Raw genomic sequence first — 12,523 nt, forward strand, 5'->3', positions numbered from 1 at the left:
ACTTGTGGGTTGCTGAGAGAGGAAAAGCCATGCATGAGATCAGCTGCAGAGGGATCCAGTCTGTGCCATTCCCACAGCTGTCACCCAAGCAGGAGCGGCTCATCCTAAGGAGCCAGGAGGGCACCAAAGGAGGCCCGGCTGCCTCTCCTTCCAGAGCTCCATTTGCTCCTCTCTCTCTCTCTCTCTCTCTCTCCCCCCCCCCGCCCGAGAGCTGCAATGCCTGTAGGCTGGTCATTCCTTGGACAGAGCTGCACGGTTAACCACGGGCGGTGGGTTCATCTCAGAGGCGTAACTAGGGAAAACGGCGCCCGGGGCAAGCACTGAAATGGCGCCCCCCCGCGCCCCCAACATACTACATTTTACTTAGGTTTTTCCTCACAAGCGCCCGCCGCCGCCAAGCCAAGCCACTGACTGGCCGCCAGGCAACAGCAAAGCAATGGGGGGGGGGCGTGGGCGGCGCGGAAGGGACTGCTCATGGGGGAGGGGGCGCCAACGCGCTCCCTTGACTGCTGCAGCGCTGCTGCACTGAGCAGGAAACATTTGTATTAACAAAAAATTAACAAAATTTTTTTAAAAAAAATTGTCATGGCGGCGCCCCCCACGTGGCCAGAAAAGATGGCGCCCAGGGCACGTGCCCCCCCTGCCCCCCCTATAGTTACGCCTCTGGTTCATCTGCCTGATGAATGGCCAGCCCACAGGCTGCACACAGCTCTGGGAGGAGTGGGATGGGAAAGAGAGAGGAGCAAACGAAGCTCAGGAAGGAGAAATGCAGAGGTGGCTTTCCCCCCTCCATCCTCACACCATCCAGGTAGCAGGGATGGGGCCCTCTCCTTGGCCATTGTTTTCTGAGTCAAAGGGTGGTCTGTCCTCTCTGGATCTTCGGGAGAAGATTGGCAGCCTCCAGACCTCCCAACATCCTTTCCAGAAGCAGGGAATCCTCTGCAGCAGGAGCCCATTTGGATCCCCTCTCCAAGCAGCCCCAGCTGTTGCAGCCCTCCTCCTCCTCCTCTCCTCCTCCTCCTCCTCGGGAGCATCTGCTCTCACAATCTGACAGGTTCTCTGCTAAAGTGGCTTATTATGTAAATGCTGCACACCATAAAAATCGATGGTCCTTTTGCTAAGTGGCCAATATTTATTTGGCTCTCGCATTGTTTAATTTGATGCATCTATTAGGGACAGTGAAATGCCTGGTTGGCCCTGAGCGGCTGCTTCAGTTTGTCGTTACCTCATGTCTTTAAGGCTCTGCTCTTTTGTCCCCTTGCATAACTCAAGGACAGGAGTAATTGACATGAAACTTTTAGAAATTAATTTTGCTGCATCCCCCACTAAGGGAGAGTGCGACTCGGCGGGATCATTTATAACGTCACAGTTATTGGCCCTGACAAAACAATACCTTAAAAACGCACCAAAGTAAATTATGGCGCAGGCAAAAGGTTGAGGCCTCGCCAGGCCCACAACTGGATGGCAGCCAGCCAGGCAAGAACAAGGTAATCTGCTTTTGATATTAATAACAGAGACAATATTGATCTGCCAGCCCGTGTCAGTTCTCCGCCGAGGCAAGGAGATTGCTGCAGGCATTTAGACCCCATCCCACGGAAAGCCACTCTCCAGGCAGGCCATTTAATCCCACCTGCCTTTAATTGCATCAGATGGGCCCAGGCTGAAGGGACAGGGAGCCCCTCCCGGCCTCCCGCCTTGCCAAGGTGGGCTGTGATTCAGGAAGTTGTCAGAAACAAAGATAACTCAATTCCTGGGCCTCACAATGCTGCTGTCTTTCTACATATTTATTTGGTCAATGACGTCTCCTCGGCTCTGAGCCTTCTGTGAAACTGTAGGGACATGAACTCAAATTACAGCATCGTATTTTTAAAAACGACCTGCAGCTAATGCTCCTTTTGTTGTTGTTTTTGTTGTTGTAGAAACCAAGTAATAACTGCAAGAACCATTGTGTCTCTCTTTCTCAATGGAAGCAGGCAAAGAGAGAGAGAGAGAGAGAGTCTGTGTCTGTGTCTGTAAGGAACTCTGCCACCAGGTCAGTGATGTGAGTGTGCATTTATTTGGTTTATTTAAAATAATGTATGTGCAGCGGGATGCCCAGCCAGCAGCAGTGTGGAAACTTTCCATCCCTTCTCCCAGATGAAGAACCACTGAGAGCTCAGGCCTACAGAGAAAAGCTACCAGAAGGGCCCTGGCCTTAATTCACTCTTCTTATATGTAGTTGCCGGTTTTGTGAACGTCAACCCTGCTGGATCAGGCCTATTGCCCATCCAGTCCAGCATCCTGTTTCACACAGTGGCCCACCAGATGCTTCTGGGGAGCCCACAGGCAAGAGGTGAGGGCATGCCCTCTCTCCTGCTGCTGCTCCCCTGCAACTGGTATTAAGAGGCATCATGCATCTGAGGCTGGAGGTGGCCCACAGCCATCAGACTAGTAGCCATTGATAGACCTGTCCTCTGTGAATTTATCGAAGCCCTTCTTAAAGCCACCCAAGCGAGTGGCCATCACATTCAGTGGCAGAGAATTCCATCAATTAATTATGCACTGTGTGAAAAAGTACTTCCTCTTGTCGGTCCTAAATTTCCCAAGCTTCAGTTTCATGGTGTACTTTGTACAACTTGTACTTTGACTGCAAGTTAAAAGAGTCTCTGTGTCTTACCAGAGATGGGGCTCCTCATAAGTGGGAAAGAGAGAACGGGGCAGGCAGCAATTCTCTAGACGAGATTCTGGGATCCCACTTCCAGCTGTTCTCTGGTTGAGTCTGTCTTCTGGTACTTAAGAGAAATTGCTGGCCAAATGCACTAAAAAGCCTAAATGGCAAACGCTAAATGGCCACGAGCTGGTCTTGTGATCGCAAGCGTGACTTGTCCCCTTTGCTAAGCAGGGTCTGCCCTGGTTGCATATGAATGGGAGACTAGAAGTGTGAGCACCGTAGGGGATGGAGAAGAGCATCTGCATGCTTGCGTGCAGAAGCCAGGGGGTAGTGCTGCAGGGACAGGCAGGGATGCAGTCCCAGTACTTTCTCCCCTCCAGGGTCTCAGGAGGGATGCAAAACCCTTGGCTTCTACATTGGAAATAACATGCTGCTCTTGCTATTCATTGTCATTCTTCCTGTCTTAGGAAAATAGGAAGCTGCGTTATACTGAGTCAGATCATTGCTCCATCAAACTCAGCAGTGTCTACACTGTCTGGCAGTGGCTCTCCATGGCTACAGGCAAGAGTCTTTCCCAGCCATTCCTGGAGATGCTGCCAGGGATTGAACCTGGGACTGTCAGCATACAAGTCAGACGGCGGACTAGTGTCAGAACACCCTAAAATGAATGGCAGGGAATGCCCACTGAAATGCACTGCTCCCTTCCAAATGGCCATGGAATGCACTGGATTTCCAAATGGCCATTTGGAAATTCCTTGCATTCCTATAGCCTTTTGGAAGAAACCAGTGCATTTCAGTGGGTGTTCCCTATCATCCATTCTAGTACATTCCCTAGCCTACATGATCCTTGACATATTGTAACAGAACCTTCCCAATTATTGCATCTATCTAAGTGAGAGGTGTGGCCATTGGGATGGGTGTGGCTGTCATGGTGGGTATAGCTATGGGGACTGTCACAGAGAGCAGCTGTACTTCTGAATTTGCGACTGCATCACTGTGCAGAATGTTCCCAGTTCCCTCCCTGGCAGCATCTCCAAGACAGGGCTGAGAGAGACTCCTGTCTCCAACCTTGGAGAAGCCGCTGCCAGTCTGTGTAGACAATACTGAGCTAGATGGACCAAGGACCGGACTCAGTATATGGCAGCTTCCTCTGTTCCTATGTTCCTAAGACTTGTAGGGTTGGCTGAGGCATTGCACAAAGCAGACTGAGCTGTCAGTGTGCAGGGCCTCGGTGGCCGGGGGTCTGGGGTGGCCCCGAGCCCTGAATTGGCTCTGCCTGCATTCGGTTCCCCAGTCTACACTTCTTGAGTGAACTCCATGTCTCCTTTGATGAGGTCTGCGTTGTTTTGATTTCACCAAAAACACAGGCGACAAAAGAGGCAATTATCTCATTCCTGTTCATCTTTTTTATGATTACACGATTATAAATTATTAAGCCAGACCTGAAACATGTGCTGAGGTTTACCGTGAGACGGATGCCGAGAAAATACTCCCACTCAGCCTCAGTGACGTTAATTAATAAATGCGGTTGCAGATCCCCAGTTGTTAGAGATAACACAGCTGGCAGACAGCGCTGATGTGCACGCAGAGTGCCAAAGCGCCCTGTTCCCTGTGGCAGAAGCTCCGGGGTTCGGAGGAGGCTTGCCCTGGGGTGGGAGCAGAGGACAGCTCACAGGCCGGCTGCGGGGAGTGAAGTCCTTTGCACTGACCCAGCTGGGGCAAGAGCTTTTTGCAGCAAACAGCAGGGGTTCTGTTAGGAACAGAAATGGGGACTACCCAAAGCATTTTCCCTGGATGCCTCACTCTCGTTCTGAGGGCGATGGCACAATGAAGGCCTGTTAGGCTGCCAGCAGCGGGAGGGGAGCATGTCTGGTGCCCCCAGAGCACCGGAGCTTCCACTTGCCTCTCTTGTTTTGCAAAACGATCAGCAGACAGAGATGGAATCCTAGCTGCTGCCCTCCTGAGCTGACTGGGGATTGGGTTGAGTTGACAAACCCCAGGACCTTTGTGGAGAGAGGCACATTTAGTGTATTCTGACCCCAAGCTTCAAAGAATTGCTGCCTTAGACCAACAATCACTGGTGGTGAATTTTCTCCTGGGAGAGGTTTGCAGAGTGTGCCTCAGCCCAGTTCCCCTTCGGGCACCAGACCCCATCCCGGCTCTTTCTGGAGGCCTTCAGGCTCTTGGGCACTGGTCAGGCTTCACTTGGAAATGCTGTGCCCAGCCCCCTGGACAGCACGTTTTAAGATGGACCCTGATCAACTGGAATGGGCTGAGAAGAAGGCAACCAAGAGGGCAATGGGTTTAGAAACCAAGTGTTATGAGGAGGAATGGTTGGAGCAGTTGGGTCTGTTTAATCTGAAGAGAAGAGAAGACGAAGGAGGGACATGAGAGCTGTCTTCAAAGGGCTGAAGGGCCGTCCTAGAGAAGGAAGAGTGGACTGGTCCTCTGTGGCTTCTGCAGACAGAACTAGAAGCTGTGAGTGGAAATGCCCTGGGGTCTTAGGACAAAGGCCAGTACTGAAATATGAATGAATGGCCAAAAAGCAGATCCAGGAAACGACAAGGAAGCAGGACCAACATGAGGTAGAATTTCCTAACGGTGAGACCCATCCAAAAGTGGGACAGTCTGCTTTGTGCCGTGGCGTGTTCTCCTTTGTTGGAGGTTTTCGGCAGAGGCTGGACAGCCAGAGGCAGCTCACCCGTGAGGCGAGGTGAGATGATGGCCTCAGGTGGTACCTGCACTCTGTGCAGCAACAGCTCACCCGAACGAGCCAAAGGAGGCACAGTTGCCACTGCTCCCCAGAAACAGCTTGGGTTGCTCCTCTCTTTCCTGCCCCAGCAGAGAGCTGTGCTGCCTGCAGGCTGGCCACTTGTCAGGTAGAGCTGTGCAGGAAAAGCCAGGTTGCTCTTCTCTCTCCTGCCCTGCCCGAGAGCCGCACAGCCTACAGGCTGGCCATTTGTCACGCAGAGCTGCACAGTTAATTGCGCCACTCTACCTGATGAATGGTCGGCCTGCAGGTGGTTTGGCAGAGAGAGGAGAAACCTGAGCTGCTGCCAGGAAGCAGAGGCAGCTGCGCCTCCTTCGGCGCCCCTTTGCTCATTAGGACAAGCTGCGTCTGCCGCCAAGGCCCCTTCCAGCACTAGCGTTCGATGATTCTTTTGATCCGGGGTTTTCACAGAGATCTGCCTCTGCCTCTGCGATAGATCTATCACTGCTTTGTGACTTCCACCTGCTTTTCACTGTCCCTGATGGGTTGGTGGTGTTGTTTTGGTGCATTACTGTTTGTTTTTAGCGGCGCTGATTTATTTTGCCCAATGGTTTCAAATAGTCACTCGAAGGTGTCTTTTGACAAAGAAATTGGGGTGTGCATTATTCAAATAAAAACTAGTAACAATTGTAGCATTGTTTCCTTCCTGTTTGAGAGGAGCAAAGATGCATTTCTGGGAGCATCAGGAGGAACTGATAAGTGGAGTACACCAAAGCAGTGTCCTCATTTCTCACCACTAGACATGGGGGGAGGGAGCCAGGGGGCTGGATTCCCTCTGTGGTATGCATCAAGACTCACCAGACTGGGCCCTCATTCCTGTGTTGCTAACGAACGCCTGTCGCCTATTAAGATCATCTGGAGAGATGGTCACGGCTGCCACTGGCTCATTTGGTGGCGACTCAAGAAGGGGCCTTCTCTGTGGCTGCCCCGGGGCTCTGGAATGCACTCCTTGTCAAAATAAGACCATCTCCTCTGCATTCATTCATTCATTCATTTATTACATTTAATATATCCCGTTCTTCCTCCAAGGAGCCCAGAGTGGTATACTACATACTTGAGTTTCTCCTCACAACAACCTTGTGAAGTAGGTGAGGCTGAGAGAGAAGTGACTGGCCCAGAGTCACCCAGCAAGTCTCATGGCTGAAGAGCGATTTGAACTCAGGTCTCCCCCGGTCATAGTCCAGTACTCTAGCCACTACACCACGCTGGCTCCTTTTAGGAAGACCCTCAAGATGTTCCTGTTTTCCCAGGCTTTTAACTGAAGTTTGAATTTTAAATGTTTTCACTTACTGAAATTGTGTTTATCTGTTTTATGAATTTTAATTGTTTTATATTGGTTTTTATATTTATGTTTTTAACTTTGTTCACCACCTAGAGATGTCTCTACCAGGTGGTATAGACATATGATAAATACAATACATAAAATAAATAAAACATGCAAGGCTTGGGCAGATTAGAAATGTGGCAGAAGGTTATAAATAGAAAAGGAGACTCCCTCTGTTTCAGAACCATTTCAAAAATCTGTTTTGAGATTATTATTTTGAAATCATCCCTGTAGTGATGATTTCAGTTAGCTGTAGTAGTTAGTAAGGGGAACTGGTCACTTTGGGAAGCGTGCAGGTAACTATTTTCTAATAATGATTTCTTTAATTTTACCACTTGTGAGCTAACAGTTTCCTTGCTGAAATCCAGGAAGGGGGTGGGGAGATGCAGGGAAAGCCATTTTTCAAGCTTACTTCCGCTGGAGAAAAAGACAAACAAAAGTCAAGCATTTCTATTAATGTCCACCTCCTCTAGACTGTTGCTCCTTTTGCAAAAAATCACTTTTTTTCTGGCAGCTGCATGAAGAGCTCTCTCTCCTCTTGTGTGGAAGAGTGGAAACAGTGTGGTTTTGATACTGTTTAGTTTTCTTAGAAAGTTTTGAGGACCCCAAAATGATTAATGGAGCAAAGGCAGCCCAGTTTGAGGGCATTCATAGAAGACCAGCCAGCCTTTTCGACCTGCTTCACCCCACCAAAATGGTCACCTTCTCATAAGAACATAAGAAGATCCCTGCTGCTGGATCCGGCCCGAGAAGGCCTATCTGGTCCAGCCTCCTGCTTCACCCCGTGGTCCGCCAGATGCCTCTGGGGAGCCCACAGGCCCCTCTTTCCTGCTGTTGCCCCCCCCCGCCCCACACCTTGCCCCAGCAGACAGAGCCTGAGCCTTTCTCATCCCATTGCCCCCCCCCCGCCCTGGCGTTTGTGTTTGTTAATTTTGGGATGCAGAAGAACTAGGTACAAAGAGTTAACTTGCTTGGGGCATTAAATATTTACGTAGAAATGTTGAGGAAGGTGTGTGTAAATTATAAATAATGTAAAGCGGGATGGGTCAGGGTTAGCGCTAAGAGACCCAAATTGTATCATCATAATACATTATTCACAAATAATGCATCTATTCTCCTCCATTAGCGCGACTAGAAAAAGCCCCTGAGTGCTTAACTTGAATTTGGAGGCGGGTAATAAATGGGAGATAAACAAATAGCAGTGGGGAGGCAGCTGTAGTTAAACAAGCGCAAATGGCATCGCAGGCTAATTCTGCCCAGCCACACCTCGCCTCCGAAAGGCACGGCAAGGGTCCTGGCAACCAGAGGCACCGCCATAAATCCAAATTATCTGAATTAATTTAACCACGGCGGAGCTCCCGTGGGGAACGAGGCCTGGCAACAAGAGGCAGCGCGGTTTGCCTCACACGCAGCAGCGGAGTGTCTCTGGCCATCCAGGAGCAACTGGCCCGGCATTCCAGAGAGGCAGAATTTCAGAGAGGTGCCCTCTGCCCGCCAGCCACTCCTGCCTCCTTGAGGCCCTGGAAGCTGGGCCTGGCATGGACGCTGCTTGAGGACCAGCAGACCTGCTGGGACTGGCTGCCAACACCCCTCGTTCCTGCTCCACTGGGAAACGCAGCCCTGGAGAGACGGCCAGAGTTTCTGAGCAGCACAAGCGCTTCTGTAGGCTTCGGTGTTGATGCGCAGTCGCCTGGGTGGGCAAAAGGGGTTGTGTCAGCGGGGAGGAAGAGGAGCCCGAGGGAGGAACAGCCGCGGCTCCGTTGCAACTCAGGACCGCCACACTGCACATTCCCTTGCGGCACAGTTGGACCCTGTGGGTGAGTGTGTGGGGGGCCGGGTCTTACACAAAGTCTGTAGCTGGTGGGTGGTGGTGGGGAGTTTCCTGGGTTCAGGACTGCAGCTGCTCTGTCTTCTTATGTTTGGGAGCCCACCTGGGCAACCGTGGCAAGTGGACTCAGCTGGCTAGTTCTGGACGGAGGGCTCCTCCCCTCTCTGAGCTCGCCCACCTGCCTGGCCCTCCTCTCCCGCCTTCAATCTGCTGCAGGTTTGCCCGAGTTTTGCCAGAGTGCTCCTGCTGCCCACCTCGCTGTCCAGGGTGCTGGACCCCATGGACCTCTTCCCCACCCCACATCAATCACTGTGGTCCTTGTTTTTCCATTGTTGCTTCAGTGAAACGGTTTGCATATCTTTATGTTGCAATTCAAAGGATACACAGCAAGGGCAATAGAACATATATAAACTATGAAAAATTCAAAGGCAATAAAGCAGCTTAAGCAAAGAAAGAAACATGGCATAAAACCAACACACACACAATGAGTCACAGGGATGCCAGGCCGCCAAAGAACCATTCCACTGGAAGACTGGTTTGTTTGTTTGTTTTGAAGGGGGGGGGCTTGTTCAAGGACTTCAGACCCACAGTACAATTCCCCCCAATAGATTTGGCCCCCAGGTCACACCTCTCCCATCATGCCTCTTTGTCCTGGGCTCGCATCCCCATGGAGAGGCAAAGGGAACTCCAGGCCACTCTGTCTTCCTTCCACAGCTCTGGGGCCACTTTCTGAGACAACCCAGCTGTGCCTTGGATACTCCTGCAGGCCGGGGGGGCTAACAGAACTAGTTCTCTCTCTCCCTCTCTCCGGGGGGGGTGTCTTGTGCAGGGCACCTGTGCTCACTCACACCCGCTGGCCACAGCCCCCGCCCCTCCTGCCGCCCCACCCCCATTCCCATCATCCCAATCACTCATGCAGGGTAGGGTTTCAGATCAGGTCAGCTTGCTTCCTGGGCCTCTTTGGCCGCCACCATGTGCAGGCTTTGGGTTTGCTCCCACTGCTGGTGCTGGCCTCTGTCGGGGCCTGATCCTGTGCACTAAGGCCTTGCCAGGGCACACGTGGGCAGCAACAACTACACGGGGCTGGTCTTTTTTCTGGCCACTTGCTTCCCGCTTGTCTCCGGCACATCCTTCGTCTCCAGTCCCTACGCATTCTTTTGGCTCTCCGGCTGTGCCGTGCCTTGGTCCTTGGCACACACTTCCCGCCGTAGCGGCACTTCTGCCAGCTTCATCGCCTGCTGCAGGCCAACAACGCTCCCCCCTTGAAGTGTCCCTTCCAGCCCTCCACCCTACTGGCAGGCGCCTGGACTGGAGAGGCCTCCTGGTCCCTTGCTGCTGGCTGCTGCAGAGATTCCCAGGCCAAGTCCTCCTGGACCTCCTCAGCCACTCTTGGCTGGATATGCTGCTGCTGCTGCTGCTGTGGCTGCTTTGCCTCTGGGCCAGGCCTGGCCCGATGAAGCGGCTGGACATGCAGGACTCTCCCCTCTTCCAGACTAGGACTCCAGACTCCCCTCCACAGCAGCTGACGGCAGCATGCAGGGGGCCTGCCAGGAGTCCGCTAGCTCGGCTTCAGGGCCTCCGTCCACAGTGGCAAGGCCTCTCTCGGGCGGCTGCTGGCTTCACTGGGGCAACATCCAGCTGAATGCTCTGGGAAGGTTTCCCCTGCTTCCATCACACCAGGCCCCGAGGAAAGGCAGCCCCCGGCCCGACCCCAGTGTGGGGCTGCCTTCGTTGCTTCAAGGGTTGACTTCCTGGCGATTCGGCCCAGAGCAAGAAGCTCGTGTGCATGTCTGGGAGAAAAGATGCCTGAGTGCCGCTGCCCCACTTATGCCTGCACAGGAGGGCACAGGAGCTGCTTCATCCCTCTCTGGGCTGGGGCGCCACTGCTCTGCCCTGCTCCGTGCTCTGCTCGCCAGCCCCTGCCTTGCAGATCGGGGACCCTGGAGCGTCCTCAGTGGAGCAGCCCATCACCTCCGGTACTCCCCGCCCCGCCAGCTGTAGGGCTCACCTGGGCAAGATTACTCCCCGGGAAGATTGCATGCTGCAGGCCCAAGGCCGAGTCCCTGCTGCGGAACCATCAGTTTCACCACCAGGCCCCCAGGAAGGTCATCGCCATGGGGCCTGTGCCGGTGGCAGGAACGGCGGCAAAGCACTTGGCTGGCAGCTGGCAGACTGGCTGAGGAAGGGTCTCCTGGTGAGGTCACCTTAGGAGTCGGTGGAGTCGGTGAAGTCGGTGGAGCAAACACAGTTGTGGGCAGTAGCGGCTGGGTGTGTGTGTGTGTGTGTGTGCCAGTTTGGGCTGCTCCTCTCTCTCCTGTGCTGCCTGCAGGCTGCCCATTCATCAGGCAGCACAGAAGAGAGAGGAGCAGCCTGAGCTGCTTCCTTTGACACCCCCCCGCCCCGGCTTGTTAGGATGAGCCACGATTGGTTATGGGGGATGGGATGGAGTGATCCAGAGGGCGGGAAGGCTTCCTGGCTCCGATGTAACCCCCTCTGGTTCAACCCCTCACCCCCCTCCAGACTGGGTGCTCCCAGCTCTGACACCTTGTTCCTGCTCCAGGCATCTTGCTCCCTGTCCAGGAGAACCCCCTGGGACTACCATGCCTGCCCTGCCCTGCCCTGGCCCAGGTGGGCTGCTGAACCCTAACAGGCCACAAAGAAGCGAGTCCTTGCTGGGTCACCCCCACCCCCCTCTGTTTCTTGCCTGCACATCTGAGAGGTGGCCCTTGAAATGACCGTGGGGGGGGGGGGGCTAGGGCGTGTGCAGGATTATGGCAGCATCTGGGAGGAGAGGGGGAGAAAAGCAGGCTTTGTCTAGAGTGCCCCCTCTCCACTGATCCAGAGCAGTCGCAAGCAGCCGCGTTAGATTGCTCAGGGCTTGAGGGGTGATTTATCAGCGTTCAAGCAATGCTCAGGTGTGCAGCAAGGCTGTGCTTCTTGGAAGTTACCTGGGTCCCAGGTGTGTGTGTCTCCCTCTGCCTCGAGCCACTTGGATTTCTGGATTTGGTTTCTGAGGGAGTTCATTTCCCTTCTCCTCCCACCCCACAAGCAAAATAAATCTGAAGTGGGAAAGCCATGTCTCCCTTCTCGTTGACAGTCCTGAATTCTTCCCATTGCTGCCACCATGAAAGAGCAGCTGCGGCAGCGTGAAATGAACCATGGGACCAGGCATGCACAGCAGAGCTGGAAGGATGCAAAGTATTGGCAAGAGCTCTGTGGTGAAGAGAGAGGATCGCAGTAGCTTGCATCCCCTCAGCTAAACCCCATGGATGGGGAAGGTAGGCTGCTTTTGCTCTGAGGGCAGAACAGTCTGGCAGTCCATCCCTCCTTGTGGCTTGCGAGGATCAGCTTCTACTCCAGGCTTGCAAAACATAAACCCACCCAAGTCACTAGTCCACACAAAAAAAGTTGCGGATGTGCCTGCCCACACATATACACAGGTAGTCATTTGTGGGCTAAAAGCAAATGAGAACCTGCAGCTTTTGCAGAGCCTCCTTGCGGGCTTGCCCCCAAAGGGATTCTTCATTGCCACAGGTGACCACCTGTTGACACCCTTGAACTGATGAGTAAGCCAGTAGCGGCTCAAGCCAAGGGGTGCCAAAGGAGGCAGCTTGGGTCGCTCCTTTCTCTCCTGCCCCACCTGAGAGCCGTGCTGCCTGCAGGCTGGCCATTCATCCGGTAGAACTGTGAGGTTAACTATGCAGCTCTACATGATGAATAGCCAGCCTACAGGCAGCACGCCTCTTAGGTGGGGTGGGAGAGAGAGGAGCAACTGGGAAGCAGAGGCAGCTGCACCTCCTTGGGCTGCCCCCGTGGTTCATTCGGACCAGCCGCTATTCCTCTCCACGGATTTATTTCTAAATGTGTCAGTTGGTTTTCCAAGATTGTTCAAAGCAATTTCACAATTACAATTAAAAAACCCAGTCAAGAATGTTTTAAACATACAGAATA

Source organism: Hemicordylus capensis, chromosome 7 (genome assembly GCF_027244095.1).
Source record: "Hemicordylus capensis ecotype Gifberg chromosome 7, rHemCap1.1.pri, whole genome shotgun sequence".
Classification (NCBI taxonomy): domain Eukaryota; kingdom Metazoa; phylum Chordata; class Lepidosauria; order Squamata; family Cordylidae; genus Hemicordylus; species Hemicordylus capensis.